The sequence below is a fragment of the Arvicanthis niloticus genome, chromosome 3, assembly GCF_011762505.2.
Source record: "Arvicanthis niloticus isolate mArvNil1 chromosome 3, mArvNil1.pat.X, whole genome shotgun sequence".
NCBI lineage: Eukaryota > Metazoa > Chordata > Mammalia > Rodentia > Muridae > Arvicanthis > Arvicanthis niloticus.
In genome coordinates this window covers 111,032,251-111,052,097 of record NC_047660.1, presented here as the reverse complement: position 1 = coordinate 111,052,097, position 19,847 = coordinate 111,032,251, and the positions used below count along the sequence as shown (strand labels likewise).

Sequence of the window (19,847 nt, the reverse complement as noted above, 5' to 3'; positions counted from 1 at the left end):
AGGAAAAAGACCTCTGGATCAATGGTCTTTTTTCAATGAAACTGCATATTTCTCCCCTTCAGTGTAAACATGACTGAGTATCTAAATTTGAGTCTTAAGGTCTTATAACTATGAAATACTAATTTCTGCTGTGCTGCGCAGTGAACCGGAACAGGAAATAGAAAAGCCACATCTGGAGCCTGCATTCAGAGCTGTAGAAATGGGTGATGGCCAAAAGAAGACTGTCTTGTTCCACCCTGCTACTGCAAGTGAAAGATTTCTGTAACTAGAAAGCTACTAATAATGAGAGAACAACTGGATTGTCTATAGAAAGGCAGAATCTGGTGAATTCTGTTTAGAATGTAATACGAATCCTGCAGAACATCTCACTGAATTAGGCTCCCACTATGTTAGTGTTGAATCATGAGCCTCAAGAGGAAAAACAACCATAAAGAAAATGTTAAATCAATGGGTCTCCATTTAAACACTCAGAAAACATTTACTGAATACCAATCCTAGGTAAGGAATGGTGTTGGGTGATACGGGAACACACAAATGAATTGGTTAGAGCTGAATCCTCAAGAGTCTCATGCTAGAAACACAGGCATAATAATCATAATGTGCGGCACACAGTAAGTGCTATCAAAGTATAAAAAGTTGTAGGAGTGTTCAGAATAGGGAGGTAATGCCTACAGTTCAGCAGCAATTAGGAGAGGTGGGAAGAGGTTGGGGGAGGTAGGGATCAGTGCCAGCGTTCTGGGAAAGCCTTTTGCAAGAGATGACATCTGAACTGAGTTAAAAGACATAGAATTCAGAAGAAGGAAGCCGTTCTTGGCATCAGGAACACAGAATACACCAGCCCTTCCATTCCATTGGGCTAGAAGGTGCTTGGAGGCAAGTAACTGAAGGTAGAGGCAGGAAGGTGAGTGGAGCCAGTGTCTCGAAGTTTCTAAATGCCCCTCTGTGAAATTTATTCGTTGACTGGGTACTTGTTTTAATGGCTTTAAAGATCTGGAACTGAAGGTGAAGGGCAAAAATAAACTTTATCCCTGAGCAGGTTAATTAACTGGATGGGATTTCACTGCTAACAGGTAGGAAGCAATCAATATTTTTCATTTCACACCAGAAAGTTCTCAGCTCCTTAATAGATTTATTCTCTTAAACGAGGTTGTTTTCAGATATATTTCATTACATACAAAGATGCTGGGGTCATCTGAATTTCAGGAGGAGTGAAGGAATGAGAGATTGAAGGACTAGGTTTAGGAAGAAATATTAGGACACTTAGACATACAGCATGACTCATTCAAGAGGCAGTTGTACTTAATTCTCTAAACAGGGAAGCTCTAAGCGATTCCAGGCCAACTGCTGTTTTTCTTATTTGCCTAATCAGAGTGTGCCAAAGACAGAGGAGGCTTTACAGGAATTAGAGAGCTCCGAGCTCGAGATCACACAGCCAAGTGTTATACATAATTCATCTGTCTTCTAATCTTTCCTATAATTTGCTTTCCCAAAATTTTGCAGTATCCCCATTGACTATCTTCAAATGCATGGACCCTAAAGAATAACTGCAGAATTTCTATTAATATGCAAATTATTAATATCTCTCCTATACTGAACCAGACACCCTCTTCATAGGTGCTTAGAATACTCATTTAAAAATAGGAACTCTTGGGGCCAGGAAAATGGCATAGTAGGTAAAGTGTGTATTTCATAAGCCTGACAACCTGAGTTGATCCCCTGGGACCCATTTAAAGGTGGAAAGAGAAAACCAACTTCACAAAGTTATCCTCTGATGTGCATACATGTGCTGGGTCACATATGTGCCAGCACGTTACTCACACATACAGAAGGGAGGGAGAAAGAATGAATTAAGACACTCTCTGGACTGGAGGGAAGAACCCGTGGTTTAAGGCATTTCGCTCCTGCAGAGGACCTGGCCTCAGTTCCCTGCACTCACATGGCAATTTACAACTATCCATAGCTCCAGTTTCAAGGGATTCAACGCCTTCTGACCTTCACGGGCACCATGCATGCACATGAAGTATGTACATACAAACATACAGCCCAACACTCGTACACATAAGATAAATGAATCTAAAAACAATGAAGGAAAAACCAATTCTTACTGGGTGTGGTGGTGTACATTTGTAATACCAGCACTTAAGAAGCTTAGGCAGAATCATTAGTTCAAGGTCATCCAGGGCCACACAATACAATCCTGTCAGGTAGAAAGGATGAAGTGGGGAAAGAAGGAAGCAGGAGAAAAGGGAGGGATGGAGAGAGGGGGTTACTTCCAAATTACTAAAAACAAATTTCATGGGGATCAACCTAGAAACATATATTTTGACAAGCGTCCTACCAAAGCGATTTTTTTTTAATGGAAGGATATCATTGTAGTCCAGGCTGAACTGAAGCCCACTATGGTAAGCTGGTCCTGTCTCAAACTCTTTATCTTTCTGCCTCAGCTTTCCAAGTTTGGGGATTACAGATTTGAACCAATATATCTGACTTAAAAACTTTTTTCCTTATTCTTACTATTTTTAAGTAGTAGACTTTGTTTTCCTATGTTCATTTAGTTAGTGAGCTACAATGGTGAAATTCTACAAGGAGCCACACTGAACCTGGCGTCTTGCAACACAATTTAGCTTTTAGTCAAATTTCCAGGTGCCATGTGGAATCTTTCCTTAGTTATATTTGTCTGTTATCCTATATTGTATGTCAACAGATAGTTCAGAATTCAAGCTGACTTATGGTAGAAAATGCCCAAATGGTCTCATTAGTCTTCACCACCTAAGATTCATTGCCTTCTGTGTGCATGGACCTGGTGACTGGCTTTTATTGAACAGTTTTTACTACACGTAAAGAGGGAAGATTATCACTTCAAAGATCATCACACACAGACTGATTTTCTATCATTACACTTACTCTGTCTCATCTCACTTCGTGTAACCCAGCTGCTTGTTGTAAGCTACAGAGAGGCCTTACCATAAGAAACGGAAAACATCCAGCTAACAACCAGTGAATAGCCAAGCTAACCATGGGCTGAATCCTGTCAGCCACCCTGTAAATGAACTTGGATCATTTCTCTGCTGAGCTCTGATATGATGTCAGAATCACCTCATGTCTTTACAAACATTCAGGCAAAACCTGAGTCAAAGGAGCCATTTGGGCTGAGCCTGACTTCCTAACCTGTAGAAACCTTTAGACGAACAGAGCTGGTTCAGGTTGTTTAAACTGTCAGTACCCACCTCCAATGCATGCTGAGGTCTCTCCCTCCCTCCCTCCCTCCCTCCCTCCCTCCCTCCCTCCCTCCCTCCCTTCTTCCCTCCCTTCTTCCTTCCCTCCCTCCTTCTCTTTCTTCCTCACCTTCTCTCTCTCCCTTCCTTCCCACCCCTTCTCTCTCCATTAGACTCTATTTTTGAACAGGTATCTGCCTGAGCACCTTGGAAAGAGAGAGAATGTTGAGAAGCTCCCATTGAATCTGATAGAGAATAAGTCCCAGATGACTAAAAGACCATGAGAAGGGGATACCAGTGTCATTTTCTCTGTGTCCCCTTTTGGACTTTAGATTTCAAGGGCAGAGTCTGTGGTTGCTCTTATTTTTAATGTATATGCATACATCAGTGATGGCGTATAGTGGGTCCTCAATAAATATTTGTTGAGTGGTTTGTGCCCCTCCTCACCGTACTCATCACTGTAAGCATAGTTCTATTTTGTATCACAAGCTTCCCCAGCTACACTGAAGCCTTATTCTTAACCAATATTCTTAACCTCCTCCTTCTTCAGGTTTTGTCACCAAGCCACTGACAAGGAGTAATTTGAAATGGAATTTAGTTTCTGGTCCTCTTTCTGCTCTCCATTCATGTCACCCTATCCCATCTTTCTCAATGAATTTCCAATGAACAGGAAAGTATCCCCAAATGAGAGTAAAATATGGAGTTTGGGAATCATTTATTATGTAACAGGTGATAACTTATAGATAAGACATTTGGTATCAGTCGGCGTGCCCAGATTTTATATACCTTGACCTTGGACAGTGCTCAGACAGGTGGTATTTCTCTAATTTTTTCAAACCCTGACCCTCAGCAGCAAGCACAGAGCTCAGCTCTCACCTTCCAGCTAGCAGCCTCCATGATAAGAGCTGGCTTCTTCTGTGTGAGTTCACATTATCTCTGGATACACGTAAAAAGTAATTTTCAAATCATTGTCAGCAAGAGTCAATGTAGTGAAATAAAAAAGATGTTCAATAGAGATTTGCTTGTTGACAAGAGGAAATCTACACTATTCCCAGGGACGGCAATACAATAGAGAGAAAGACACCTATGACCTCGTGTAGTTTACAGCTTAGTGGGAAAAAGAGACAAGTGAGCAAAATGAGTAGAACAAGTTAATTTCCTCTGGTGATAAGTGATATAAGGACCATAAACAGAGTCATGTGATAGGCAATGACTCACTGGTATGTGTGTTGGTGAAACCATCCCTGAGTGTAGATGCGAGCATGGAGAAGAAATCAGTAAGAGGATCTGAGGCAGAGCTCTGTCCGCAAAGAGTAGCACATCAGAGCAATAGAAAGTTGGCTGGTTGGAGGCCAGGTGATCTGGGAGAGATGATAAAGGATGAATTGCAAGCATAGTGCAAGAACCCCATGTAAAGTCATTTGGTGATGGGGAGTGCGCTTAATTCCATAGGAGCATGGAAGCCATGGAGGATTTAAAGCAACAGATGGTGAGAGGATGTAGCTCAGCGGTACCCATCTAAAAGATCACTTGGGTTGCTGGCCAAGCTATGAACTAAAAGACAGAATGGAAACATTGGACACTGCATATCTGAATGACCCTAGAGATTGGCTAAACCAGTGCTTCCATTTCTCAATCTGCAAAATAGTTTTTTTGGGAACAAAAAGGAAATGTGACCCTTTCCAGCTTCACCATTCCACGGTCCTTGTGTGGACCTGCATCTGAGCCAAGTTCTTCTCTGTGAGTGGAAAACAAGTCTCCAGTTTCCGACTCGCCACATGGCATGGTCATCTGATAACCAGCTCAGCAGTGTTTTTTCTTCCTCTTTAAGGCTCCTGAACCACCCAGATGGCCTCTTCTCCTTGCTCTCTCCACAACTTCAGACCGTCTTTCAGGGTTTCTAGTTTGGAGATAGTTCTGGAGAGATAGTACCGGTCAACCTGCTTCATACCCACACCAGTCCTACAGCCCACCTCCTGTGTCCGCAAATGGTTTCAGCCCTTCTCAGCTCCTTCTGGGAAGGCAAATGGTACCATTAAATATTCAGTGAGCCTTCAATGAGACAGTGGACATGCCAAAAGGAATCTGCTTCCCAACTGTACTAAGGGAATGGCTGCCTGCTCAGTCAGGCTGGTAGGAGAAAGTTAGTTGGGGTTTCCCAAGGCTCTTTTTATGACTTGTCCACTCAAGTTGTCCGAAAACATGAGGGCTTTCATTCTGCACGGAGAAGAACCCTCCACAGGCCATACCCCACTAGCATCCTGTCAACTTGTTTGAGTCACATGTTACTATGCATGGAATTACAGGCGTCTGAGAAGTACATATACTTCAGTATTTATAGCTTTTGATCAGAATATAATCTGCATTTACTTCGGGTCTCCCAGCTCACAGATGCATCCACATGCTTTAAACTTTAGCCGTGTACATATAACCCAGTTTAACAGAGGGACCACTTAATGCAGTGTTGCTTTAAAAGAGCCTTTTAAAATGGCTATCCAATGTGCACATGTAGATCGATAGCCAGACAGATAGAAATATTGATTTTTTAAAGATACATAACAATAACAAAACCTTGAATTTATATACCCTCTCCTCTTGGGGGAACTCACCATGTATGTCTCTTTTCCCTGTATAGAAAGCACCAACATTTGCCTGTGCAAGAGATTGGAAATAATTAACAAAAACACAAATAGTGGCCAGTCACATGCTAATTCAGGCACTTGACATATTTTGATCATCTAACTTTACAAACTATCTAAGGTCATGAAGACTTGGGTTCTATCAGTTTTAACAAGAGTTTATGTTACGCCAATGCATGATCTAAATCACATTGCTTAAAGGGTGTTTTTTTTTTTTTTTTTTATTGCAGCAGTAACTGTATATTTAGCATTTTACCTGTTCAGATTGGCTAATTACTGAAATAGAAAGCTATTACATGGATATTGGTTAGAAATCCATTAAGTTATCCTCTTAAGATTCATGTACTGCATATAAGTAAATACCTCAGGGTAACAAAGTTCCTTGTTCAAATCCAGGATTAAGTCTTATAAACAAGTCCAGAGATGTGGAGTGGAGTGTGCCTCGTATGTGAGACCCATCTCAGAATTCTGTTGGTTCAAGTGAAGGAGGATGATGAGTCTTAATTTTGGTAATTGTGAACATTGTCATTTTGGTCACTTTATTTAATGTCTGTCTGTTGTTTCCTCATTTGCAAACAAAATGAGCCAGCCCCGTAGAGCTTTATAAAGATTAAACGAGAGAATGAATGTGGAGCCTTTGCATGGTGTCTGGCACACGACACTCACTAACAGCCAGCTTTTTCCATTATGACTACAGCAACCCTGACCCCTGGCACTGACACAGCCAGAGACCACTCGGTGCTCAGCATCATTTATGGGTCACAACTTCTGTCCCCCAGAAATCTGCAAAAGCGAAAATGATCACAGGTAATCAGAGCCCTAACTAATGATCTCTGATGTCTTACCTTGGCCAATTTCATCCTCAGCATCTAGACCATACATTTTAGTCTTTCAACTCCTCAGCAAGGCATGGTGTATTCAAATTATCTCAGCAAACAGCATGGCGTCTTCCCAGTGTCTTCTGACTCACATTAGCATGCCGCCATGCCTCTCCCTTTGTACTGTAGAGACCCGACTTCCGGCCCTTTTTAGAAATCATCTCGCTTCACATAACCTCTTACATTTATATACATTGGGAAAAGTGGCCTAGCCAATATTCTTCTCCAGTGACTTCCATGGAGTATGTGGGTGAGTAGAAAGTGTATGTGCATGTGTGGGTGTGTGCATGTTTGCATGTGTATGTGTGTGCATGTGTGTGTGCATGTGTGTGTGTACAAGGCATGCTCTTGGCCTCTCAGTCTTACTTTCTCTATGTAGAAAATGGGACTGTTCATTCCTATGACAGAGGTTGTAAGAGGATAGAAACAAGAACATCCAGCTCACATACATACTTTGCACAGTGCATAAAGAAAAGCATGGGCTAGTGCTAAATGCAGAGTCTGCAGCAGACTCAGTCCTTTCTTAGAAAGTTTGTGATCCTCCTGAGCCGGAAAATTCCATATTAGTTAAAATTAAAAAAATCCATGACTCCTCGAAAATGAACTTCTCTGCATTTTCATTAAGATTTGGTTCTAACTGAGGCTGGCTAGGTTTGTGGAATTTGCATATTTGTGAAATTCAAGAACATTACCTCTTCGGGACAGACATAATGACTGTAGTAAGCAGGGGAGTTTCTGTTCTAATAAACAAGTAATTATGGTTAACAATGAATGAATAAATATGCTAACTAGTTAGTCCTCTCATAGCTTCTCCCAATGTATGGATCCACATATGCCTGCACAAAAATATGTGTGGGTTCAGGCATTCTGATCTAATTAATAGATATCTGTACATGTCAGGAATGGAACCATCTCCATTGTCTAGTCTTTGTCTTTAAAATTAAAAGTGTCATTTTTTTTTTCACTTAAGAAAAGTAAGTCACTCCAGCTTCTCATGTCTTCTACTTAATCTGTTTAAACTTGGATTTCATAGAAATAATGTGTGACTATTATACAAAATGCCTTGAGATCATAGGAATACTGACCTAAGTATGTAGGTTGTTTCCAGACTTAGTTACAAGGATTTGGTTTGTCCATCCTTGGAATATGACAACAGTGATGAAGGACTAAGGGAAGAAGGCAGCTAACATTAACAAACAGCCTTAAACCAACAGCTTGTCCTCGTTGAGCTAGAAAGGAGGGAAACCACACAGGGAGACAATGACCCAAATGGAGCTCTGTCCTGTTTTCAGGAGGACTGGTATTTGCCTTCCAAAACAGAAACCATTCCCACTCTCGCTTCCCTGGAGAAAGTTGCAAAACTATTTTCAGTGAAGAGTGGCCATAGTTAATTCCCTGGCCAAGATGAAAAATCCTTGAGGTCTTGTCTATAAATATTTTTCTAAAGATTACTTTATAAATTTTTCTTATTTTTTATTGTTCTTATGTTTTTATCATAGCAACAATAAGCATGATTGCTTACTAATCCTTTCCTAACTCCTTCCTTCATGGAATAACAGCTCTTATGAACAGCCCTTTTTTTTCTACCCTCCTCTCATCCTTCCAAGGTTACAACTTCCAAGTTTTTTGATGAAAAAACAAGGAAAGCAGTAAGCCCAGTGGTTAAAGACACAGTTTCATGATTCAAAAAGACTTGATTGTTATCTTGATCACTGTTTTAGTCAGGATAAGTCATGTTTTTCTGTAGTAACAAATAGCACTACATTTGTCATCTTTTTAAAAAAAAAATTATTTACTTATTTACTTTATGTACATGAGTACATTGCTGCTGTTTTCAAACACACCAGAAGAGGGCATCAGATCCCATTATGGATAATCGTGAGCTACCATGTGGTTTCTGGGAATTGAACTCAAGACCTTTGGAAGAGCAGCCAGTGCTCTTAACCTCTGAGCCATCTCTCTAGCCCTATTTTTCACTTTTTAATCACAATAAAATTCACTTGGTTTTGCATCATATCAGTGAAATTTCAACAACTATAAGGATGAGGCCCTCATGTAGTGGCTCAGCAACCCAACGGTCTCTCAGTCCATGGCACCTCCATGTAACACATATTGTCATTATTATGTACAAGAATCAAGCACTAAACATCATATGTCAGCTTTTAAATGTGTCACCCCAGAATTACCTTATCTGTTGAAGTCATAATACATTGACCAAACTGGTCACAAGACACTAATTTCATGGAAAATGTAAAGAGAATTGAAAACATCGGTGATCGCTGGTTGTGATTGCCATGATTACAAGCTTTTTTATCTTGAGCTGCTTAGTTTCTGTGTATAAAATGGGGAAATCAGTAGCATCTTCATGATAATTGAAATGAAATAAGATCAAGTACCCTGAGTGCTTGGTGTAGTACCTCCCACACTGCAAGCACACAAGAAGAGATAAGTACCATTATCAAATACAGAATGATTTGCACACGTTTTGCTTGCTTAGAAAAATAGTGAGATGTGGATATTAGGGCTTAAAAGGAAAGGCAAAAGATCCATTTTTAAATCCATTATTTTAACTAGTAGGCATCCACAAAGGGCTAGGTCCTAATTATAAGGTATGAGTAGCTATTCCTTTCTTCTTCTTATTATTATTATTACTTTTTATTGATTTCTTTTTTTCACATCATGCACCCCAGTCCCACTCATCCCTCATCCCCTCATATCTGCCCTCTGCTCTTGCAACTCCCCCCCAAATAAACATATACCCACACATACACACACAGAGCAATAACAACAACAACAACAACAAACCCAAAGCATAGAAAACATCTCATCATAGAAGCTGTAGATGTCACAGTGTGTCCCACGGTATATCGCTGTGACCACAGATCTCACTTGCAGGTGTTCATTGCAATGAGTCACTGGTCTGGTTCAAGATCTCTGGCTCCTGTGACACCATCAATATTGGATGCTCATTGAGACTTCCAGTTATCCTGGTTTTGCCCTGTGCCATGGAGATCCTGCAGCTTAGGATCGGCAGGACTGGCCCTTTCATGTGTCCCAACTCTTTGTAGATGATATAGATTTGGGAGTGGGACAACTCAAAGCTCTACTCCTGGGCCTGGGGGCATAGCTGAATTGGTCAGTCTGCTGCTTCTCCCTTCTCTACACCACTAGGGCTTGCTCTCCAGCACTTCTCTGGCTAGGCCACCCAGCGCCACCATCATCAAGAGGCAGGATCAGCTCTCTTTTGCTTTCATGCCCTTGGGGATGACTCACTCCACACCACACCTCCAGGACAAGCTCCACTGTGCTGCCCATGGAAGGCATAGGCCCATACATGGCTACTCTTTAGACTCGTGAAGTACTCGGTATAATCAATTCATGTTTTAACCTGACGTGACAATCTAGTATGAATGACTCTTTGTCGACTGCCTTTATATCATTCAATAAACTTAGAGAAGCCGGGTGACATATACAGTAAGATACTTTCTAATGAAGTACTAATTACACATAGGTAGGTAGGAAAAAGGGAACTGATGGGAATTTTTGAGTCATCCAAAAGAGGCACCATTAGACTATCTTTAGACCCAGTGAAACCAAAGGAGGAAGTGCTATCCTAGGGGAATTGTCCAACAGAAGTGTAAGTCATAGTGTCATGGAGCCACTGCAAGAACTCTGACAAATCAGGCAGGGAAAAAAGCAGGAATACATAGCCCAATCTCTCTTCTCCCTCTTTTTTTAATCTCTATTGGCCAAACCCAGCTGAAGCTACAGTGCACGGGGACTCTGGGGGCTCTGGGTCATAGAGATTAATGTCCAAGTCAAAGAGGTCATCCAGATCAGGAACAGATAATACTTATTTGTTATTATTGGGAATAAATAAGAAATCTTGTATCCCATTATCCCTTTTCTACCTTTCTTAGCTGCCTCTCCCCTCTCTCCTCCTTTTCTGTTCCTGGTTTTTCTTCCCCTAGATTAACAGAGCTACTCTGAAAGTATAAAGTGCTGCCCAAATGGAAGAAGCTAACATCATAGTACATTGTCTTAGTTAGGGTTTCACTGATGTGAATAGACACCATGACCAAGGCAAGTCTTATAAAGGACAAGGTTTAATTGGGGCTGGCTTACAGGCTTAGAGGTTCAGTCCATTATCCTCAAGGCAGGAACATGGAAGCATCCAGGCAGGCATGGTACAGCAGGAGCTGAGAGATCTACATCTTCATCTGAAGGCTGCTAGCAGAATACTGGCTTCCAGGCAGCTAGGATGAGGACATTAAAGCCCACACCCACAGTGACACACCTACTCCAACAGGGCCATGCCTTCTGATAGTGCCACTCCCTGGGCCAAACATATACAAACCATCATATATGTCCACCTACCCCATGGAATGAATAAGTGCCTCACAGCTGCTAGCCTTGGGTGTTTCCAGAGTGTCATACTCACCTCCCATTAGTGCCCTGCTGCTCTGACTCCAAGTGCAAATAGCTGTTGCACACTGACTCTGTGAGAGGGCTGAGGTTGTCGTTTGCTGCCCAGTGGCTGTTCTTGTTTGCTGTTCTTGTTTCTCTCTATGGTATTCACAGTTTCTTTGCTCTCAGCTCATGTGCTATGGGAAGAGTTGACTCAAGCTTTGCATAGATGCAAAGTATATAACCTAGGCTTATACCAAACATTGTTAGCTCACTTGCCTGTACACACTTAGTTCAGGGGTGGACATGTGACCAAGGCAACTACATTGGTGGATTTGATATCACAAAATATTCCTAAGATTTTGATAGAAGTGGTAGTACAAGGACCAGTTTTCTCCTAGACTGGAAGACATTGTAGCTGATTGACTCCATGTCAGCTATTTCCCCCCAGGTTACTGTCTAAGCCAGGACTTCTCAAACTTTGCACCACTGACACTTTTGACAAGGTAGTTCTTTGGAGTCCAGTTTGGGAGATGGGTTTTAAACTGTGGGATGTTTAGCAACAACCCCGACCTCTTCAAGCTAGATGCCAATAGAATCCAGCTCTACTGGATTATGAGAACAGAATTGACTCTTGCATTCTCAGACAGCCCCACTAGAGCAGCAGCTTGTTCCTGATAATAAACAAACAAACAAACAAACAAACAAACAAAACAAGCTTGGTGGTGGCACACACTTTTAATCCTAGCACTCCGGAGACAGTTCTATCAACTTGGGACCAAATGTTAAAACATATGAGTCTATGGGGGTCATTCTCATTCACATAACCACACTGGGGCATACCTTTATTTTTCTAAACAAAGGAAAGAGATACTTTCACTTCTTTTCCTGCCCAATCCCAATGCCTGTATGTGACATCTGGAATTTCAGCTGCTATGGTATGACCTTAGGGAAGCCATGAAAGAAGTAACATTTGCAATGAAAGGTGGAACAAAACTCCCCACCTTGAAGACATGGTTGAGGCATCTAGTTTTCCATCTTGGCTCTCATTCCTTTTGGGGGGGTTCATATTTGATATGGGGGGACCCTTACTGTTCATAGTACTTTCAGTCACATTTTTGTTGTCTGCAGCTCAAATTTTTCCAACTGACACAGACTTTCACTGTGGATGTACTTGACCCTAGAAGCCCCTCAAAGTTCTCTTTTAATCTCAAAAGATGCATCTACCTAAGACTGGAGAAAACACAGGGGTTGCAGAGCCAAGGAGAGAGAGAGATGGACTAAGATGTGAGTATATGAAACAGTGCATGGTCTTTGCTGCCTTTAGTTCATCATATAGTTGGGGTTTCAAAACAAATGAACCCCCAGCTGACTGATACAGACAGAAGAGAAACAGAGCCCCTAGCATGAGAAAACATCTCAGAGAAGACAAGAAGACAGTGAAAGACCTGTCTACTCAACCCAATCTGAACCCTACACCAGCATCAGGGATGAATGATCCCTACCAGCCTTCATCTATACCAGCCAACAAAGTGGCTGATGCCTCATCTCTTTAACTGCCCTGCCCTTTCCTATGATAAAGCGGCACGGCCCTGCTAGCTCTGGGCCACTGCCGTGTTCCTGCTCTAAGTTCCTGCTCTAACCACACCGGCTGACCAGGAGCACCGTCCCAGGACTCACAAGATGTTGGCATGGCTGTTGCCTCCACCAGTCTGCTCCATGGTGTCCACAGCTCTAAGTATGGCTCTTGGGCCAACTCTACCACCCTCATAGTGCTTGGCTCAAGCCCAGACAATAACTGCCATTCTCAAAGTACCTGGTAGAAATGACTCAATGACTCTTAATTCTTAAGATTATCCAATGGATTTATATATTAGCAAATGCTCAATACACAAGATGCCCACACAATTAGAATTGTTAACCCAATATCTAACCTTTTGACATGAATAAACTACCTGAGACTGCTAGAGACATGTACATCTGCCTTCATCTTGCTTCTCCTTCCTTTTCTCCTCCCTCCTCCTTTCTCCTTCCTCCTCCTCCCAACTCCTAGTTCCACCTCCTCTTTTACTGCCCAATCACAAAGCTCCACTGCAAATACAATGGGCAGGAAAGGTCCTACAACAGATCCTATACTCTAAAGCCTCCATAAAGAGTGAAGGAATTGTCCTAGTTTCCCAGAAGTTACTATTTGAGAACTCAGATCTTACTAAGTACTAGTACCAAAGTGGATGCAAGCTTTGAATTCTTCCTGGAGTAGCTGAAACCCAGGGAAGTCCTGAGATGAACAACACCACAACCCTTCTGGGACAGATGGCCAGGCTAGAGAGACTAGTCCAGCAGCCAATTTTCTGTTAGGCTGAGTCCAACCAGTTGGATGCCAGAAGGGCAGAAAAACCAGGAATGGTACAGAAAGAGAATGGGCCCTCCCACTGGCAGGAGACACAGAATCTTTTGTGCCACCAAAATTCAATCCAAATTTAAACTGACACACAGGTAAAGCTTCTGTGATCTGATGGGTTTTTCTGAGACTCTGCCAACCTAAAAATATCTCCACTATCCACCTGCCGAGGACACCCTCCTTTCTAACCAGGCCTTCAATTCTTACCATTTGAGCTGCTAAGGTCTTAGATGACAAAGAATGGGGCATGTTTCCCAGCAGGTCACCATCAAAGGAGGTTTCCAGGGAGTGGAAGGGAGGCCCATGAGTGTGACTCTTTTAGCACAAAGAGCTAATTCTGCAAGAAGCTCAGAGCCAACCGGAGTGGCCTGCTTTACAATTTTGCTTCCTACTGAGACACCAGTCACTCAATTCATTCATGCCTCTATGACCAAGGCCTTGCAGAAATTAGGTAGCAGGCTTTAAAGAAAAATACCAGTTTTTGCCTCTTCTCTATAGACAGTCATGTCTAGGTTTGACTCTTTCCTTCTAGGAATCCGGGTACAAGCAAAAGAGCTTTTCTGATGCCTAAGACAGCATAGAGTCATAGTGATCCCAAAGCTTGGCTGGCCACGTTAAGTGTTACTGTTTCCTCCCAGGATTTTCCCTACCTCCTCCTCTTGCTTCTTGGCAAATTCCAGAAGGAAAGACAAAAACCAGATCTGTCAGGGTCTGGCATATTACTTAGAAGTCTAGAGATTAAATATTGGAGGATGTGGGAGGGTATCGGAGGGGAAGCATAACCCTGTTGATTAGTTCTGAACCCCTCGTTCCAACAGGTGTTGATAGGGTTGGGAATTTGTGTTAAGAATTTATAAGCTCTGGTGTGAAGGGGAAACTGTCTGAATACTTAAGAAGATAGCTGGTTTCAGCCTGTGGACTGGGATCAGGGTGAGCACCTTGACTTTGGCCAATTTATTCATTCATTAATTATCAAGGTACACATGGGTGAAATATCAGGACCCAACTGAAGAGATTGATTAATGTCAAGCTGTTCTGTGATTGTCTTATCTGAGCCAGACATACCTCAGTGGTAAGGGAGGGAGAAAAGCTCGCCCTTGAAGCAAATGGATGCTCTCATTGTCCATAGCTCTGACAAAAATTTAATTTAATGCTGGCTCTAAGGATGTAAAGAAGATATGTAGGTCATCTCTTCAGCTAACACCCCAAGGCCAAGAGAGGCCTGGGATATATCCAGCATGAGTGTACACTGAGGCAGCCTGGGGAGGAGGGCTATCCTTTGTCAAACAAAGGCAGGTTGGGAGCAATGAAAGGAATCTGATCCTAAGATTGAACTCAACCTGATGTGGAATGGCAGTTTTAGTAATTTGTTATTTTCATATCTTTCTTCCATTAACCCAGATTAGAGGAAAAACCTCCTTGCCAGTTACAACTGGGCCACAGTGACACTGAAGAGGCTGAGGGAAGAGACCTACTTGGGACCAAGTAGCAGAGCAGTGAGCAGTGTCCCTTCCCTGGAGGCCATTGAAGTAAAGTCAATAGCAATTATAGGGCAGCTGTACCTGGAAGCACGGCCCGAGGATTGATGGATGAAACAGTGGCTGGGAGATAAAGCAGAGTAAGATAACCTCGTAAGCTTGTTCCTAGACACATGTGAGGCAGCACTCTAGAAAGCTCTCTGAGATGATGGGAGAGCCTTAGAAGGCAAGGATCTTAGTTAGGACACTGTGATTTGAGTTCACTTTTCCTGTGCATCAAACTCGTAAGGAGCAACCTGGCATTATGTTAAGCTTAGTGAGAGAGATGATGAATTAGTCCTCATTCCTGATCCTATAAAAATAGGATTCATAAAGTCCTATAAGTGACTTCACCCTATCCATCGGGTGTCTGAAACACTGCTTGCTGGATTCAGAGAGAGCGCTTGCTTTCCTGGACATTGTTGGTGTTGCCAAGTTCAGAGCTAGGTTTTGGGAATGAGAGTTTTGTAAGGCTCTAGACATCTTGATCAACACTCCAGTCTCATAGGTTCAGAGATACTTGTGTGTCAGGATCTGGTTGAGGGGAGGGTGATCAGATGTGTCTCTTGGTAAAGGAAGAACTTCCTGAAAGTTTATATCAGAGCATCACTCTGAATAGCATTCAGAGGCTATTACACTTTGAGTCTAAGATAAAATCTTGATGACTTTGTTTCCAGAGGCTATTGAATAATGGGGGTTTTGACTTTATCAGTGTATTTAATCTACCGTTGAATGGGCTATTAGGAGGTAATGCCTCGTTGGAAGAAGGAAGCTGCTAGACCATGCCTTTGAGCTGTATATATTCCTAGACCTTTCACACACCGTCTCTGCTTTCTGACTGTTATGAGGTGAGCCACTTTGTTCTTTCACAAAGTTCCTCTCCATAGCTGAAGTTCTACCTCACCTCTCATGAGCCCAGAAGCAACGGTGCCAAGTTTCATGAACTAAATCTCCCAAACTGTTGAGCCACAATAAGCCTTTCCTTCCTTAAGTTGGTTCTCTCAGGTATTCTGTCCCAGCAACAGGAAAGGTGACTGACAATATCTAAGAAAAGGAGATGGTCCTGTGGCTAAGACTCAGGCACCAAACACCAAGACTCCAGCTCTGTTTCTAGCCCTGTGGCTACAGGCACATTACTGAACCTCTCTAAGTTCCATTGCCGGTCTGGGGAATGAGGATGTTGATAGCACGTATTCACAGGGAGTCAGGATTAAATTTAGAAAATCAGTGTTGAAAACTTAACTCTACATATGGTACATTTATAATGGTCCATAGATTGTAGAAAATGTTTTATATTGTATAGATACATCACCTGTCCAAAAAAAAAAAAAAAAAAAAAAACAAAAAACAAAAAACAAAAAACAAACAAACAAACAAAAACACCTATGGTCTGTAGGAAAGCATAGAGTAGAAGGTGTGTTGTGACATCTGGTAGGCAGAAAGAATTCAGGGATAGACCAAGTCACCATGGAAGATGTGAGGAGGAAAGATGCTTGGTACCTGAGCAGAGGAAACCAGCCACATGGCAGAATGTGGGTTAGTATAGATGGGCTATTTTAAATTATTAGCTAGTCAGGGAACGAAACTAGCTTTATGGTCTAGGTATTTGCATATATATCTTGAGTCCAAGTCATTATTCTAGGAGCTTGGGACTGGGAGGAAAATAGCACATTACAATGGATGACCATCAGAAGAAGAAAGCTTTCATTTCAAAATCTTTTAGAGTTAGGGTTGGTTTCCCTTCTCTACTGCCTTAAAATACACATCAGTTCACACTCTATTAGATTCTTTTCTTTTTCTTTCTTTTCTTTTTTCCTTCTTCTTCTTCTTCTTCTTCTTCTTCTTCTTCTTCTTCTTCTTCTTCTTCTTCTTCTTCTTCTTCTTCCTTTTCTTTGGCTCATTTTGTAATTCTGGTTAACCTCGAGCTCAAAAGAGATTCACCTGCCTTAGCCTCCAAGTGCTTGGATTAAAGACATTAGCCACTTTGCATGTCAGTTATCTCTAGTTGATGAGAAAATGCTGGTTCAAGTTTCTAGCTCTCCCATTTCTCTGACCTCTAGTGCCTTAACCCACATCTCAAAGCATAACATGATTCTGTTATGACATTTGAGAAAAGAAGTAATGACCCAGCTTTATCGTCATGTAACAAACCACCCTTAACATTTAATAGCTTAAACTGACATCTGCAAATGTTCTATGGGTCATGGATTTGTACAGGGCTCAGCTGGCTGATGCCTCTGCTTTGCTTACGGTTGACAGAGGTTACTTGGTGATATTCAGTTGACAAATAAACAGAGAGAGAATCTTAAGGAGGCTTCACTCACATGTTTAATTCCTTGGTACAAATGGCTGAGATTCCAGGCTCGGCTGGATTATCAAGTGTTTACACATAGTGTGTCCAGCATGGTAGTTTAGGGTAGTTGGGCTGCTTACGTGGAGGCTCAAAACTCCATAAACCTGTACAAAAAGAGTGCAACTTGGCTTCAGGATCCAGCACATCGGCCACCATATTCCTCTAGTCAGTCACTAAAGCCACACCTGTTATAAGAAAAAGGACATGAGACTATCAAAGAATGATGAAGAATTTGAAGCTATAATTAACCTGCCAGTTGTAATGGGAATATACAGACCAACGCTTTTGATATAAAGAGAGGAAATTAACTATGAAAGTGGAAGGGTAGGGAAAGATTCATGTCTATACACTCCATGAATGCAGAAATTCTTTTTAAAAAATAAACAAATAAACTTGGAGCTGGAGAGATGGCTCAGTGGTTATGAACACTGACTCCTCTTCCAGAGGGTCCTGGTTCAATTCCCAGCATCTACATGGTGGCTCACAACCATCTGTAACTCCTTTTTTTTTTTTTTTTTTAAAGGAGATTCAATGCCCTCACACAGGCATATATGCAAACAAGACACCAATGTACATAAAAAAGAAAAGGTATTCATGAAGAAATAAGCTTTATTTGACTAGAGAGATGTCTCAACAGTTAAGAACACTTGCTGCTCTTGCAGAGAACCTGGGCTCAGTTCTCAGCACCTACATGGTGGCTCACAAACATCTGTTACCTCTTATTCCAGGGAATTTGATTCCCTCTTCTGACATCTGCTGGTATCAGACATGCATATGATGCATACACATACACACTCAGGCAAGACATTCACATACATAAGGTGAAAAATAAATAAATCTTTTAAAAAATAAACATGTATACTTTATTATTAAAAAACTTGCAAATAAAGATAAGTTCTTAAAAGAAACCAGAAAGACAAATATTAATAAGATTAATTTCTTATTTCAAAAATTACTGTAAACAAATGAAGACAAAACAGTAGTAGTGAGCTTATCTACTGTACAAGACCCTGGGCTCATCCCCCATTGCCTAAAATAGAAACAACAACAATGTCACCTTAAAAGGAAGGTCAGAGAGATGAGCTCTCCAAAGAGAAATATATCCAGGGAGCAAATTACAGAAACATTTTATAATATATCATTAAAGGAAAAGTATGTAATATGATTTTATTTTTCAAGAAAAAGTACATATTTACTTAGGAAGCAACCTTGATGCCAGTCTAGTATCATTAATTATTTCAAGCATTCATTGCTACTTGAAGGTATAAATAAATAAATCTGCTGATTATTTCAATGTGGTTGTCATGGCTGAAATGTGTGTGTCCGTCCAAAAGCAGATAAAGTCCAATGGCTTGTTTGGAAATAGAGTCTTTACAGATGATTACCTGAAGAAGGGGTCATTAGAGTCGGGCCAGAGATAGGAAGAATGTCTTGTGAAGATGAAGACAGATACGCGCAGATGGAGTGGAAGCAAAGTGTGGTGCTTTATCTTATCTACTGATTATGAGATCTAGAATCAACTTGGAGATGAGCCTCTTGGAATGCCCATGGAGAATGATCTTGATTAAGTTAATTGATGTGGAAACCACACCCACTGTGGGTAGCACCATCCCCTAGGGTGTATGAGAAGGAGCAAGTGAAGTGAGCACAAGGATTCATCACTCTCTGCTTCTTGACTGTGGAGTAGATATGTTGTGTTTAGCTTCCTCAGGCTCCAGCTCCTGTGACTTCACTACTGTGATGGACAATAATCTCAAATCCTGAGCAAAATAACCCCTTTTCTCTTTAAGTTGCTTTTTGTCAGGGTATTTTTATCATAGCAACAGATACAGTAACTAAAAACACCAAGGAAAGCCAAAGATTGCCGGGAAGCCGCTGAAAGCTGGGATGGAGGTGAAAGCACACTGTTCTTCCAACCCTGCCTCGTATCTGCAGCCTCCAAACCATGAGACTATACATTTTCATCATTTGAGCCTCACTTACATTCCTGCACTCTACGGTAGATCCAGCCCACTAATACAGATTTATGACTGATCACCAGACAAGGATGCCTGGCTCATATAATCAGTCTTCTTGGAACTGGGAAAGAAAAGACTAGACCAGCAAGATTGAAAAACCAAGGTGGTCCCCAGGCAGACAAGAGCATTCGTAAACAGAGTGGAGAAGGCAATCTACAGGGAAGGACCGGAGCAGAGGAGAGGAGGAAGCTGAGAGGAGGATGATCCTAAGCCCAGAGCCAGAGAGAAGCTTTAGACGTAGAGTCTGTACGAGTTTAGCTTCCTGAATGCCCAGAGGCACTTTGTGCTTTACAGTTTTCCCTAGAGCCCACTGAAGTCTTTGATAAATACCCACTTTGTCTGGGTCAGCCAGACTCATTCCCATCCCTTACAACTGAAAGGGAATTGATTAGGGCAGAGAAAGATGCAGGAAAATTAGC

General features: G+C 41.7%; 1 long non-coding RNA gene across 2 annotated transcripts in view; it reads left to right on the top strand.

Annotated features, from left to right (window-relative positions):
* LOC143441799 (uncharacterized) overlaps positions 1–19,847 on the top strand; it is a 33,969-nt gene that overhangs the window by 2,524 nt on the left and 11,598 nt on the right. Inside the window, exon 2 of one of the 2 annotated variants that reach the window (XR_013109487.1) lies at positions 4,668–13,116. The exons of the other annotated variant lie outside the window; for it this stretch is intronic. This is a non-coding gene — a long non-coding RNA (uncharacterized LOC143441799). Of the gene's footprint in view, positions 1–4,667; positions 13,117–19,847 lie in introns of those variants that run through there. 2 annotated transcript variants of the gene reach the window in all.